Consider the following 12,475-nt stretch of genomic DNA (forward strand, 5'->3'; position numbering starts at 1 on the left):
TAAAGAAAGACTTGGCAATTTGTGTGTTGTTGCTTTTCTAAAATCCTCAGGTCAAAATTTTAAGGGATGTTCAAGCCACTAGAAGTTTTACCAGTTTAAAAAAACTTCAAAATGTTTAATGTTTTGCTGCTTGAAGCAGATGACTCCAAGCGGCATTCAGGAATTATGCTTGCTGCTGCAGCTGCTGAAAAGAAATTCTTTCAGTTATCACTTCTCGCCAGGGACAGGTACAGCCACAGAGTGGAGCACTGGGAAGGGAGGAAGGCTCTGGGACTACAGGTGGCAGTGTTTGACCTAGTAGCAGTGTTGGGAAGGCCATGAGGAGGGTGACCACGCCTCCTGATTCTGTAGGTGCTTCTATGTTGTCTCAGTATATTCCTGTGGTCCTGCTCTAGCTTGCACGGCATATACACCTTCACTTGGTTCCTGGAATATGCCTACTGATTTTCTTACTTGAGACCTTTGCATTTTCTGATCCTTCAGCTTGTAGTTCTTTAACCCCAAATACATATGTGGTTAGCTCTTTCATAGCCTTCAGGCCTTAGGCCAAATTGTCAACTCCTCACAGGTGTTTCTCAATTATTCTCCATCACAGCAGTGTTTGTTTTTCCTTCATATCATTATTCAGTTTGAATTACCTTGTGTATTTTTTGTTCTTTTATTTCCTGTCACTCCACTCCCCATGCCTTGGTGTCCTTTGTACCTAGAACTCTGTGTGTCAAATAAATAAAACAAATGAATGCATGAATGAGCTGGAAGATGCTAAATGAGTAGTTAATAGAACAAATGTTCTAGCAGTGACAATAGATAAACTTTCCAATCTCAGTGCCTTCATAAAATAAAAGCTTATTTATTTTATGAATGTCAGTCCAATCATTGATGGCAGGGTGGCCATACAGGGTATGAAGGCTTACTCTATGCTCCATAGAGCTATTCAGGGACCCGGGCTGACAGGAGGTCTTGCCACCTTCATTATATGGCCCCCACAGACATTGACCTCCAGTCAACAGAGGTGGGAGAGAGAGAAGATAGAGAATTGCACAGAAAGTGTTATGGTCCTTATGGACCACTTCTGCCTCTTCCTCCCCCTTTTTTGTTGGATGCATGGGGGATGGTGAGTTATGACCTCACTTAGATGCAAAGGAGGTTAGAAATGTAGTGGACAACTGCTTTCCAGCAACTACTTTATGAATGGGAGCACTAATTTGTAGCCGATAGCTAGGCCCCTCTGCCTCTCCTGCTGCAGCATTCAGTGCCCAGTGCCACTGACATTACATCAGAAGTTCTGTGAGGCAGAGACTGTCTCTTTCATTAACTGAGCTGAGGGTCTAGCACAATGAATGTTTGAATGAATAACCCACCATCTCTTGATCACCAACTATATTTATGGCACTGGGTCAGACACAAGACTTAACGTGGTGTGAGAACATAGTAGGAGTCCCATAAAGACTTAGAACTAACAAAGGAATCCTTCGTCCTTTGAAGAAAAGACAGTCCAACCCCTGACTGTTACAGTTTCCACTAAAAGCGGAAGATAGCCGGGCAAGTTCTGAAGTGACCTTCCCTGCCCAGAAAGAGGAGAATACAAGAACACATTCCAAGAATAAAATGCATCAGCTCAAATGCTGTGCAAGGAAATGGCCTCTGTCCCTACTTTTTGAGTCTTTCATTGTATTTTGCTTCTTAGAGGGCAGTAAAAATCACTTCAGAACATGATCTGCCATCTTCCCATCTATTTCCAGAGAAAAGAATGCTTTCCATTCTACATTTTTCTCCCCAACAGACCCCAGTGTGTAGTGCTCCCCTCCCATTCTACATTTTTCTTGATCCCATGTTCTGTTCCATAGTGTGTGATGCAGTGGGGAAAAAAAAATCAGACCAACTCACCCAGCACATTTTAAACTCCTATAGGTTAGAAAAGCAGGAAGTCCTTGAATTGAGATCATTGACTGAAGTCACAACCACTCTTTGGTGGGGGGATGGATATTTCTGAGTGTCCTGTTGCAGAGGTTGAGCTCATAAAGTAGAACATCACATGGGCCATCATATTATGCTGATAGGCTTTCACTGTTTTTCTCCTGCATGTGATGTGGAATAGTTTTGCCGAGTTCTTATCTGAAGGAGCAAAGTTGGGAGAAATTTTTTTCCTATAAGATTGCATAGTTTTTGCCAGTTCTGAGATCTTGAAAATTTCAGTGGCTAGCTTGAAAGGCTACACCCAGATACTGTTCTGGTGAATTGACACTATTTTGTGTATCTGATGCCAACGATAAAGAGAAGGAAAACTCCATTTCCATGTCATGCCCCATCCTTCATTTATTTCCTTTATTCCTTCATTTTGGGTCATTACCATAGCAGATTGATACTCCCTGCCTTTTACTGTCTCCCTATATGTCAATAATAATGCAGTCTGTCATTGTGCCTTATAATTTACTGAGCACTTTTCCCCCAGGTGTGTTGTGGAAACCCTTTGAAACCCATAAAATGCTGTGCAAATGGGTGTGAGAATTTCACATTCCTAAAATTAGTCAATTGGCCAAGAAGCAACATGTCTGTTGACATCATTATTACTTTTAGTGTCCATTATTCCCTCATTTCTATTCTTATAAAAATTCTCAAAGGTAGCCCCAAGTGGATATTATCCCATGATATGTCCTAGGCAATAATTGTCTTAGGCACTAGTTCATGGATGAGAAAATGGGGCTGGACAGATAGCCTGTGTCATAGAGCTGTTATGTGACGGACTCTTCCTTAAACCCTCTTAGTCTTGTGAACATTCTGGCAGTCCAGCTCTGTTCTACATCTAGTATAATATTAAGGAAACCCTCTTATTGTTGTTACACACACTTCTCAGGTATTTTGTTGTGATGATGAACCCCTCCCTGAAAGAAAGGCAGTGTGGCCTACATCCTAGTCAGCTCAGACTGCTATAGCAAGTTACCAGTTGTGCTGGGGACACAAACATTCAGTTCATAGTATTCTTCTCTTGGACCTTCCAAATACATTCCCCATATACATTAACCCCGCCCCAACAGCCCCAGATTCTTTTAACTCATTCCAGCATAACTCTAAAATCTAGAGTCCAAAGCTTATCTTAGTTCAACTTTGTCAGTTATGGGTGAGACTTGAGGTGTGATTCTCCTTAGGCAAAATTGTGCTCAGTCTGTGAACCTGTAAAATCAAATTCTTCCAGTCTCTATCCATCACCCAGTTTAAAAGAAACTTTCACATTTTCAGGTATTTGTTATAGCAGCATCTCACTTCTCAGTACCATTTTCTTGCCTTAGTCAGCTTGGGCTTCTATAACAAATAAATCTAGTCAGGGTGGCTGAAACAACAAACATTTATTTCTCACAGTTGTGGAGGCTGGAAGTCCAAGACCAGGGTACCAGCAGAATCAGTGTCTGGAGAGGGCTCTCATCTTGATTTGCAGTTGGGTGCCTTCTTTCTTTGTCCTTACGTGCTAAAGAGAGAGATCATCTTTCTCCCATGTCTCTTCATATAAGGGCACTAATCCCATCACAAGGGCTCTATGTCTATGACCTAATTACCTCCCAAAGTTCTTACCTCCTAATACTATCACATTGAAATTTAGGGTTTCAAAATATGAATTTGGGAAGAACTCAAACATTCAGTCTATAACATACAGGCAGTGCACAGGCTTTCAAGACAGACGTATTCAGGTTTAAATTCAGGGTCCACTGTACAACACAAGGCAATTCACCTCATTGCTCCAAGGCTCACCTATGTCCTCCAGAAAAGACGAATAAAGTGCCTATCTTCATGAATCCCTACAGCAACTATAAGTAATGGAGTTATAGTGACCTTTCCAATTGCTTTTGTTGTGAAATAGACACCTGGAACTTGATGCCCCCACATAATAGCCATTTCATTGTGCTGGTGATTTCTGTGGGTTGGGAACTTCCATGGGCATGGGTTGGCAGTAGGACGGTAGGTAGCCTGTTTCTGTTCCAGGTTGTCTGGGGCAGCATCTGGGAAGACTTCAATGGCTGGGGGTGGAGATCTATTGCAGGTTCGTTCACTCATGTGGCTGGTTCCTGGTTGGGATTATGACACGTTTCGCGTCTAAACTGGACATGCTCTAAACTGGAAGACCTGTTAGTCTTGGTATGACTGGAGCCTCTCAGAGCATGGTGGCTGTGTTCCAACAGGCAACATCCTGAGGAAGAGCATGCCAAGGGAGCCATACAGAAGCTGGGAGGCCTTTTATGACCTAGCTTTGAAAGTCATGTTATGCCACTTTCATGGTAACTGATCTGACATATCCTTTATAATGCAGTGGCATCAATGAATAAAGAGGAGCTCTTCTAACACTGGTATTTTGATTTACTCTCATTTCACAGTGGCAGGTTCCTATGGCAGGCTTCAGGTAACATAAAGCCTTTTTAAAAAATTATAAAATATCACCAAATACAAAAAAGTGCATATGTGTAAATATACAGCTGAATAAATTTTAATTGAGCAAATCCCTACATAGTCACAGATCAAGAAACAAATGGTCAGAACTGCAGAGCCGAAGCATGCCTGCCTCAGTCATGATCTCTCTCCACTCCCTCTAACTGACCATGGGGTCAACTTCTCTGATAACCATTATCTCTATTTTATCTGTTTTTGAACTTTATGTACATTGAATAATAATGCCTGTGTTCACTTGTGTCTGGGATTTAAATTTTTTTCCCAGTAAATATTAAGTTTGTGAACTCTATACACATTGTGAGTGCAGCTGTGGTTTGCTTGTCATTGCTGGAGAAAGTTCCTTTGTATGAATATTCATTCATTCCACTGCTGATGAACGTGGGTTCCTTCCAATTGTTTCCAGAAAATAATGCTGTATACACACTTAAAAATATGTATCTGTTGCACCTGGACATGCATTTTTCTTATGTATCACCTACAAGAGTAGGTTCAGCATGAACAGAGAGTGAGAAACTGTTTTCCAAAAGGGTGGCACCTATTCACTTTCCTAGAGGAGCATAACAGAGTTCTGTGAGTCGACATTTTCACTAACACCTGGTATTATTAGTCTTTAACTTTTGTCATTCTGTTGGGTATGCAGTGGCACATCATTGCGATTTTTATTTGTATTTTTCTGGTTGCTAATGAAGTTGGTCATATTTTCACATTTATCAGTCATTTGGACATACCTTGTGGGTGATATGTTTATTCTTGTCATTTTCTAGTTTTCTTTTGGGCTTTGTCTTTTCCTTATTGATATATAGTATAGAGTTTTAAAAATATGTATTATGGGTAGATGGTCTTTGCTTTTTATATGTGACAAATTCCTTTTCCTTCCTATGGCTTGTATTTTTATTTTCCTAATATGTGTACATTTGTGTGTGTGTGTGTGTGTGTGTATGTGTGTGTGTACATTTGTGTGCTGCCTCTTTTGTTCACCCTTATGGTATAATCACATTAGGCTTATTCACATTGTTTCGGTAGCTACAGTTTGTTCATTTCATGGCCACACAGTATGCTAGTGTTCTTAATTCTAATATAGTCCACTTAAATTGTTTTCCTGAATGGCAACTGCTTTTTGTATCTTATTTAAAACACGCCTTCTTTATGCCAAGATTATACATAAACTTTATTGTCTTCTTAAAGTCTTTGCATTTAAAAAAATTTTTTATCAGAAAACCATGGCTGGTGAGAAAGTCTAGCCAATGACTTGATTTTGTAAAGTTCTATTGGAACACAGTCAGTCACTCACTTACCTATTATCTATGGAAGGTTTTGTGCTTGTATTAGGGTTTCTAGAGGGACAGAACTAATGGAATATATATATTCCATTACATATATAATATATATGCCATTATATATATAATATATTATATATAATATATAATGAAATATATATATAATATTATATAATATATTTATAATATATATTAAAATATATTATATAATAAAAATATATATTTATATATATTATATATAAATAAAATGTGTTCACTAAGTATTAACTCACACAGTCACAAGGTCCCACAATAGGCCACCTGCAGGCTGAGGAGCAAGGAGAGTTCCAAAACTGAAGAACCTGGATTCTGATGTTTGAGTGCAGGAAGCATCCAGCATGGAAGAAAGATGTAGGCTGGAGGTGGGGTCAGTCTCATTTTTCACATTTTTCTGCCTGCTTATATTCTGCTGAACTGGCAGCTAATTAGATGGTGCCCACCCAGATTAAGGGTGGGTCAGCCTTTCCCAGCCCCCTGACTCAAATGTTAATCTCCTTTGGCAACACCATCACAGACACACACAAAGAATCAATACTTTGTGTCCTTCAATCAAATCAAGTTGACACTCAGTATTAACTGTCACAGTACTGCAACCACAAAAGTGAGCAATTCCAACAGACACCATATAGCCCATGAGCTTAAAATACTTTCTAACTGGCCCTTGACAGAAAAAGCTTGTCGAGGCCTGATTTATATCCGCAACATATTTTGCTGAAGTTGGATTTTTAGATTGTCAAATGGACTTTTCACATCCTAGTGGAAATCTTTTCTTCTTTCCACAAACATTCATTTAGCAGCTACTATGTGCTAGGCATTGGCCATACACAGAACAGAAATATGGCTTGCGTCCTTCAGGATTTCACAGTTTGGTAGCATTGCCCTCAGCTTGCATGGGCTTCCTCATACCAGCAGAGCCATATGTAAGCTAACTCAACAAATACTTCCCACATAGAACCTAAAATGAGCCAGATGTTATGTTAGGGATGAGAGACTTATCAATAAACAAGACTTTGTCTCAGCTCTCAAGGGATTCCTAGTCTGGAAGAGTGGCCATACAGAGAGCTGAGTCACTGACACTGTGACCAGTCAGCACCACGACACACAGTGAATACTCACAGATATGGCTGGATGACAGAAGGACTGTGAGAATCCAGAGGGGTCAAAAAAATACCACTCTTTTTGGATCGTGAAATATGACTAACATAGAAGTAGCAAAAAAATTCTGATCTTCACGTTGTCTGTGAAGAGGCTGTAAAAACACCCCTTTCTTTTTCTGGGCAAGCCTCGCCACATACCCCGCTATGAGGAATATGAGCGCTGGTCCTGGTGCTCATTAAATTAGTCATCTTGATAATTATAGGATCTCAGAAATAACTACTAATCAGCCTGAATAGAGAGCTGCTTCTAGGATTCACTGAAAATGCATCTAAGATAGGGTTGTTAATTCTGCATATATATATAAAGGTAGTTATATATGTTCTTTAAAAGTTATATATTTCCTTAAGGCCTCTTACTAACCTAATATCACATCAGAATGGCCGTTCAATATTACTCCCCTACTGTTTTAAAGCTCTATATGTTTTGGGAGCAGATGGTAAGGTATTTGATGTCTCTATCCATAGAGGAATTTTTTCCCTCTCACAGTAGACTCTGTTGTAAAACAACAGGTATGAGAGGGCACTTGTCAGGTGACTCCAGCTACCAAATAAAAGTACTAACAAAGTCAGCTTATTAAAAAAAAAGATGGTGAGACATGAAATTATTTATGAGAATCCAATAATTAACCAGTGGCCAAAGCCTGTGCTTTTCACATTTGAGTGATGTATAAGAATCTTCCACATGCAGTAGTAAATGCCAAGTTGAAATATAAATATTACTTGCTTTATTAAGAAGTTTGATCTCCCAGGCTGTTGATATTACTAGTACTTTATTTTGGTTTTATATCTTGGTGGTTTCACAGATTTAATTTCAAATAACCAAACTAATTATTTTAATTGGTTTTTATTGACTAAATAACCACATCACACTGGTTTTCTCTTTGTAGATTCTCCCATTTCTTTTCTTTTCTTTTCTTCTTTTTTTTTTTTGAGACAGAGTCTCATTCCATCGCCAGGTGCCAGGCTGGAGTGCAGAGGTGTGATCTCAGCTCACTGCAACCTCTGCCTCCCAGGTTCAAGCAATTCTCCTGCCTCAGCCTCCCCATTAGCTGGGACTACAGGCACACACCACCACTCCCAGCTAATTTTTGTATTTTTAGTAGAGACGGGGTTTCACCATGTTGGCTAGGATGGTCTCAGTCTCTTGAGCTTGTGATCCGCCCGCCTCGGCCTCCCAAAGTGCTGGGATTACAGGCATGAGCCACTGAGCCCAGCCAACTCTCCCATTTCTTCTTCTTCTTATTTTCTTTTTTAAATCTAGAAATCTAGAATTAGCTAAGAGTTTAAAAGAAAGGTTCTACATTTTGCCTGACCGGAATAACTGAGGCAGTGAGTAGTTTGGAACATGAGTTATTTGAGATTTCTACTTGTAGTTTCTTTTTCTGAAGGTCTTGATGTTGGGCTGTGCTCAATTTGATCGGAGGGAAGTGATACCATAATTTTGTGTATCAGTTGCATGGTAGGAATAATGACTGACTTACATTATTTAAAATTAATTTACATGTTCTATTATCTTTGTCCATGTAATGTTTTTAGATTGGCTTCCTACTGGGGAAGTGCTCCAAACAGTTACTTGACATCATGCTCTTTTTAAAGTATAGAATGGGGTGATGGTAAAGTTGCAAGCACTGGTGAAATGCCAACAGTGTGCCAAGTACTGAGCTAAAAGTATTTAGTGCAGCAGTTGGCAAATTTTTCTATGAAAGAAGAGAAAGCAGATATTTTAGGCCACAATGACCAATTCTGTACTGTGGCATGAAAAGTGCCATATGCAATACTTAAACAAATGACATGGTTTGTTTAAGTATTGCATATGTGTTCTGATAAAACCAAAACCCGGCAGTAAGCTGGATTTGGCTCATGCGCTGTGTCTTGCAGATCCCTGATTTAGAGTGTTGGGCTGGAAGGGTGGTGGGAAGTCATCTACTCATCTCCTGTATCCCAGGCTATTGCACACCATGACTCTTAGATCCCAGGGTTTTCCCATGATGGCTGGGCCTCTGCCCCACCTCCTCCCTTCAACCAGAGTATCCCAATCTAATAACCATTTTTTATTATGGGACTTTGCATAAGATTCACTTGAGCAAAGCATTTCTCAACTAGTTTTAAAAGATTTGAAGACCCTCAATTCTCATCCAATTACAGATGAAGGGTTGAGGCCCACAGAAGCTGATTTTTCCTTAAATAATGCATGTAGTTATTGTCAGAGCTGGGACTTCTACTCAGCACGAGAGACTCCCAGACTTTCAGTTCCAACTACACTGTGTCGGCTCTATACCATCAAAATTCCCACCAGAGGAAAGACTTGTATCTGATTTTTGTTTGTTTGTTTGTTTTAAATAAAGCCACTTATCAGCATGAGCTGATTTGTGAACAAAATCACGATGTCAAGAGACTGCCTGACATTTATCTGGGGTTGAGAGCCTCAACAATTCTATGTACAGTGTCTTAATACAGATTTTGAATGCATGCTCTATGACCTTGTCCTGAGAAGGTTCGTATGATCACATTCATACCTCAGATGGTGTTTTTTTTTGTTTGTTTGTTTGTTTTAAAAAGGTCTGTAACGTAATTTTCTGGAAGTTGATGATAGCCAGTGTTTATTTTACATCATTCTCTTGCTTCATATAAATCCATCCAGCCATTATGTTTCCCTAAAGTCGCTGCCTGAAATACAAAATTGAATTTTAAATTAAATTAAAAAATCTATGATGCTTTTGGCCTTGATGGAAGTAGTACTGGATTCTCCCTGTAGCACAGCAGGGAAAATCTAAGAGTCAGAGAACAGAGATTTGTCGGGTTCTGCATGACCAGATCTACTACTCAGGTCTGGGGTCCCAGGTCAGTGGAGGTCTGATCAGGTGTCAGGTAATACAATTACTCAGCCTGTGTGCTGACTCTCATAAGACTTCAGCCCAGCCACCACCCTGGAGACCATTATGGAAATTTTGTGAAACTTTCTAAAGAAGGCAAAAGCCCAAACCAAGTTTCAATTTATATCCCTTCCCCAAGTTTCAGTTTATATCCCTTCCCCCAAATATAGCACACTGAAACCTCAAACAAAGGTCACTTCAGAAAGGAAACAAATGTCTTACACAGTTAAAGCAAACATTCTTCCTAAACTTTGGCTTATTCCTGTACATGCTGTTTATTTTGAAGAGAAGAGGGGAGATAAAGAACACAATAGAAAATTCTATTTCAGATAACCAATTATAAATATCCCCTCTCCTGTAAAAATTACATTGTTTCTTATGTGTAAATATAGAATCATTTCTATTGCTTTATTCTCTGGCACAAAATATGATGTTTTACATTATCTAATTAATGTATTTGTTGTTTTTGGTGTGAAGTATCACTTTGCATTATTCACTGAGAAGACTACATATTGAAGCTCTCTTGATGAAATTCCGTTGTGTACGTGTGTATGTTTGCGGTGCATATGCTTGTAAGTAGTGTGTATGTAGTATTTTTGTATGTATTTCTCAAGAAAGTAGCATTCAGTGAAACAGTTTTATTTTGCTGCCTTATTTTTATAATTTATTTGTTTTAAGAAAACAGCATTGCTTATGTGAGAGTTAATAACAGGGCTTGTGGAATACATTGTAAATGTTACCTGATGGCTTTTTAAAATAGGCTTATTGTTATTTTTAAATTGTCTTTTAGTTATAGAAGAATTATGGCAGCTTTATAGAAAGTACTGAAAGTAAGGGCGAAAATATCACCTAGATGTGTAGATGACTAATAGAAAGGTTTGGATAATTTCAGTTTTCACTTGGATTTAAATCTTGTAGCCACACTTCTCTGTTTCGGAATCCCAGAGAACTTGATGAAGTAGGAACATCCCTAGCCCCCATCTGCCTAGATGACCAAAGCACCTCAAGGCTCTCTGGGTGGATAAATGAGAATTTAGAGAGCTGAGAAGAGCAGAAGGCAATCTAATTGGGTGGGGGAAGAAAGAAAATGGATCAATCTGGAGACAGGACACAGCATATCATGTTTGGCAAACTGACAAAGGCGTCTTGAAATATAGGGTCCCTGGAGTGGAGTAGAGTGGGGAAGGAGTTGAGGTGAAAGGGAGTTTCGAATCAGATTATAAAGAGGCTTAACTTTCATATTCCAGAGTTGAGGCTTTACTTGTTGGGCAAGGAGTGGAGTCAAGCCCCGTCAGAAGCATCTGCCAGCATCCCAGCTGAAATTCCTCCAGCCCAGAGACAAAGAAACAGATGAGTGGTTGCAGTCAGCCAAGGAGAAGGCTCAGCCCAGCCATGGGGTGGGGGTGGGGTCACAAAAGGCGATGTCCCCTTTTCTCTCCCTCTTCTTCACCTCACCACCTTTCACCAAGAAACTGCAGGTGCTTCCCACCTCTGTCTCCAGGGTCTGGGGTTGTTATTTTAGCCTGTATTCAGGAGGGTAGGAAAAGAAGCCAGCCTGAAATTTAATGTAAAATAGATGCTTTGACAGCAACATGAATGAGCCTGAAGGACCAACCTGAGATGGTTTTAATAGCCGAAAGTGACCAGCAAGTTACACAATCAGACTGAGTTGCCATTAAGAACACGTGTCTACCCAGGGAGCCACAGGAATTCTACAAGGGACAATTAGTGACAATACTTAAAAAAGATAAAAAAAATTCTCATTGAGCCTCCAACAAATTAAGACCTACTCCTAAATAGATTATAGTGCACAGTGATAGAAAATTCAAATAATGCACATTGAGAAAGGATTTATAGAAATGCGTAAGTGTTGGGATTTCTGTATTATCAAGAGATTACTGTTTCTAGGGACTGATGAAAGATTTTTTTTTAAAAAAACAAGCTAATATGGTTCTTTATTATTATGCAGAAGATCCTTCTGTATTTTGCTCAATTTTATGGCGCAATAATATAATTTGTTGTCTTAAGAACTTAATAATTTAAAGAAATTCTTTCTCCATTGAATTGAAATGAGCGTTTTTAGTCTTACTAGTTTTTACTATTATAACTGTTAACGACTCTCCCACAGGGCCCCCCTCCCCTCAACCTGATGAACATTTCAAGTACATTTCTCTGTGGAAAAACTCCTTTAATGATTGCAATCTATCAAGATGTTCTTTTGAGATTATTACAAAGAAGCATTGTTGGTTAATCAAAAAAGGAAAGAAAATAAGAAAGAACAAATAAGACACTGTAAAGGAAGCCTGTGCTTGCTGGGCTCTGGATGAAATAGTTAGATTTAAACCCATATTCAGAAGCTACATTGTGGACAAACTCCACACTCATTTCACTCAGCATTCCTGGAGGGCAGGAGGGCAATTCCTAAGGGCTTCTCTATGGGTAGTCTGCATATTGTTAACTTTTATTTTAAGGGAGGGAATTGATTGGAGAGGTAGAAGAGATAGGAGAAAGATGACTCAATAAATGGTTTTGATTTTTGGCAGAAGAGGAAATGGATAGAGGATTATTTATTCAACACAGACATACCTGGAGAGAACTCATTTTTTTCACTTTCATGTAAAAAAGAAATTTTTATCATGACCCCTAATGAAAAAATACTATCAATCATCATAAATAGAAGATTAACATTAAT

General features: G+C 39.2%; 1 long non-coding RNA gene across 1 annotated transcript in view; it reads left to right on the forward strand.

The window, feature by feature from the left end:
- The window catches only part of LOC141585431 (uncharacterized), a 265,926-nt gene that overhangs the window by 190,426 nt on the left and 63,025 nt on the right, over positions 1-12,475 (forward strand). The window lies entirely within an intron of this gene.

Source organism: Saimiri boliviensis, chromosome 8, assembly GCF_048565385.1.
Source record: "Saimiri boliviensis isolate mSaiBol1 chromosome 8, mSaiBol1.pri, whole genome shotgun sequence".
Lineage (NCBI taxonomy): Eukaryota > Metazoa > Chordata > Mammalia > Primates > Cebidae > Saimiri > Saimiri boliviensis.